Here is a 3757-nt window from a genome sequence, read left to right as displayed (position 1 = left end):
GGGAGGAGGGAGGAGGGGAGGAGGGAGGAGGGAGGAGGGAGGAGGGGAGGAGGGAGGAGGGAGGAGGGAGGAGGGGAGGAGGGGAGGAGGGAGGAGGGGAGGAGGGAGGAGGGAGGAGGGAGGAGGGAGGAGGGAGGAGGGGAGGAGGGAGGAGGGAGGAGGGAGGAGGGAGGAGGGGGGAGGGAGGAGGGAGGAGGGGAGGAGGGAGGAGGGAGGAGGGGGGGGGGGGGGGTGGGCTCATCACGCTATTCTTAGATGCAGTCAAATTCCTCTTAAACTTCCATTACAGTTGTGTGTGTAATGTGGGTAAGGTTTCTCGAGGAAGAAAACACGTGTGTTATATTCCAGGCTTTTCTCAAGTGCAGCTGAGGGAGTTGTCACTGGAAGTGGAAATGTGGGAGTCACTTGAGAGAAAACTGGAACTGCTCAAAAATTCAGGTAGGCGTTTTACAGGCATTTATATAGTCCTCCGATCCGTCGGATTATGCTACGAATCTTCTGGGACCGCATCATTTCTGGGGGTTTATGATGGTCTTGTTTTCCTGGTTTGTCGGAGGGTGTAGGAGAGACGAGAGATGCCTGTATCGGCTTGTCAAAACATCTGTCTGTCTGATTGCAATTAAAATACGGTAGATTGGAATTTACCAAGGAGACACACACCACACACCACACACCACACACAGGCACACCACACACAGGCACACACACACACCACACACAGGCACACCACACACACACACACACACACACCTCATTCGTATCTTATCTATCTCTAACAGAACACCTTCATTAATTTGTGTCTGTACCAGACTTCATCAGGGCCATGTTCACCATCAGCTCTCAGATTCCCTCTAGGAGACGAGCCAGCAGCCCAAAGCCAAACACTCCCTGAACAAACTGACCTTTTGTCTTCCAGAGGGGATTCCCCCTTTAAAAAAAAAGAAAGGCCGTTTTTTTTTAGTAGTTGCTGTTACTGTAAACCCAGGCCTCCTCCTAACCTCCGTTGCGGTCTCTATGGCTCTGTTGGGGGGCTCTGTTGAGGAGGAGGACAGAGGAGAAGTGGATCGCCAGGGGAGGGGGGAGGCTTTAGAGAGGCAGCTGGACTAAGCAGCGCAGGCAGGTGTCCTCTCTCTCACTCTGGAACAGCTTCCTGCTGTCTCGCTGACGCTGCACTACCCGAGTGTGAGGGTGAGAGGAGAGAGAGAGAAAGGGAGAGGGACGGGGATAGTGTGTGTGTGTGTGTGTGTGTGTCTGTAGGTGTGTGTCTGTAGGTGTGTGTGTGTGTGTGTGTGTGTCTGTAGGTGTGTGTGTGTGTGTGTGTGTGTGTGTGTGTAGGTGTGTGTGTGTGCCTGCCTTCGTGCGTGCGTATGTGCGCAGTGTGCGTGCGTGCGAGTGTGTGTGTGTGTGTGCGTGCGTGTGCGTTGGAGGGATGAGAAAAGCAGATAGGAAGAGAGGGAGACCAGTTAAGCCTCTCTCTCTCTCTCTGACACACAGGCCATATAAGCCTCTCTCTCTCTCTCTCTGACACACAGGCCATGCAGGCAGACAGTCTCTCTCTCTCTCTCTGACACACAGGCCATGCAGGCAGACAGTCTCTCTCTCTCTCTCTCTCTGACACACAGGCCATGCAGGCAGACAGTCTCTCTCTCTCTCTCTCTGACACACAGGCCATGCAGGCAGACAGTCTCTCTCTCTCTCTCTCTCTGACACACAGGCCATGCAGGCAGACAGTCTCTCTCTCTCTCTCTCTGACACACAGGCCATGCAGGCAGACAGTCTCTCTCTCTCTCTCTCTCTCTGACACACAGGCCATGCAGGCAGACAGCCTCTCTCTCTCTCTCTCTGACACACAGGCCATGCAGGCAGACAGTCTCTCTCTCTCTCTCTCTGACACACAGGCCATGCAGGCAGACAGTAATCCTCTCTCTCTCTCTCTGACACACAGGCCATGCAGGCAGACAGTCTCTCTCTCTCTCTCTCTCTCTCTGACACACAGGCCATGCAGGCAGACAGTCTCTCTCTCTCTCTCTCTCTGACACACAGGCCATGCAGGCAGACAGTCTCTCTCTCTCTCTCTCTGACACACAGGCCATGCAGGCAGACAGTCTCTCTCTCTCTCTCTCTGACACACAGGCCATGCAGGCAGACAGCCTCTCTCTCCCTCTCTCTGACACACAGGCCATGCAGGCAGACAGTCTCTCTCTCTCTCTCTCTCTGACACACAGGCCATGCAGGCAGACAGTAAGCCTCTCTCTCTCTCTCTCTCTGACACACAGGCCATGCAGGCAGACAGTCTCTCTCTCTCTCTGACACACAGGCCATGCAGGCAGACAGTCTCTCTCTCTCTCTCTCTCTGACACACAGGCCATGCAGGCAGACAGTAAGCCTCTCTCTCTCTCTCTCTCTGACACACAGGCCATGCAGGCAGACAGTCTCTCTCTCTCTCTGACACACAGGCCATGCAGGCAGACAGTAAGCCTCTCTCTCTCTCTCTCTCTGACACACAGGCCATGCAGGCAGACAGTCTCTCTCTCTCTCTGACACACAGGCCATGCAGGCAGACAGTCTCTCTCTCTCTCTCTCTCTGACACACAGGCCATGCAGGCAGACAGTAATCCCGGACTTTATGTCAGCCCCGTCGGTCTCCATGGAGACGCTTTCTCACCGCTCCTCAAGTCCAGCTGACTGTCAGGCCGGTGTAGGCGTTTGCATTTACATTTACATTAAATGTTTGCCATTTAGCAGACGCGGCCTATATCTAAAGAGTCTTACAACAAATACATTTGTCTGAGGAAGTGAAGCATCTGTCCGTCAGCCATCGCAAGAAAAAGTAGTCTCTGCTCTGGGCCAGGGGCTATTGCCAGTGATAATGCTAGAAGAAGGAAGATTTTTAAATTTATTTTTTACAGTAGAGAAACTGTAGAGGGGATAAAGAGGTCTTAGGAGGGACAGTTAAGGTGTAGCCTGAAGAGATGGAGGTCTTTAGGAGGGACAGTTAAGGTGTAGCCCGAAGAGATGGAGGTCTTCAGGAGGGACAGTTAAGGTATAGCCTGAAGAGATGGAGGTCTTTAGGAGGGACAGTTAAGGTATAGCCTGAAGAGATGGAGGTCTTTAGGAGGGACAGTTCAGGTGTAGCCTGAAGAGATGGAGGTCTTCAGGAGGGACAGTTAAGGTGTGGCCTGAAGAGATGGAGGTCTTTAGGAGGGACAGTTAAGGTGTAGCCTGAAGAGATGGAGGTCTTCAGGAGGGACAGTTCAGGTGTAGCCTGAAGAGATGGAGGTCTTCAGGAGGGACAGTTAAGGTGTAGCCTGAAGAGATGGAGGTCTTTAGGAGTGACAGTTAAGGTGTAGCCTGAAGAGATGGAGGTCTTTAGGAGGGACAGTTAAGGTGTAGCCTGAAGAGATGGGTCTTCAGGAGTGACAGTTAAGGTGTAGCCTGAAGAGATGGGTATTCAGGAGGGACAGTTAAGGTGTAGCCTGAAGAGATGGAGGTCTTTAGGAGGGACAGTTAAGGTGTAACCTGAAGAGATGGAGGTCTTTAGGAGGGACAGTTAAGGTGTAGCCTGAAGAGATGGAGGTCTTTAGGAGGGACAGTTAAGGTGTAGCCTGAAGAGATGGGTCTTCAGGAGTGACAGTTAAGGTGTAGCCTGAAGAGATGGGTATTCAGGAGGGACAGTTAAGGTGTAGCCTGAAGAGATGGGTCTTCAGGAGGGACAGTTAAGGTGTAGCCTGAAGAGATGGGTCTTAGGCAAAGAACG

The sequence above is a fragment of the Nansenia antarctica genome (assembly GCF_963989245.1).
Source record: "Nansenia antarctica genome assembly, chromosome: 3".
NCBI classification, from domain to species: Eukaryota; Metazoa; Chordata; class Actinopteri; order Argentiniformes; family Microstomatidae; genus Nansenia; species Nansenia antarctica.
This window is presented reverse-complemented; position numbering follows the sequence as displayed.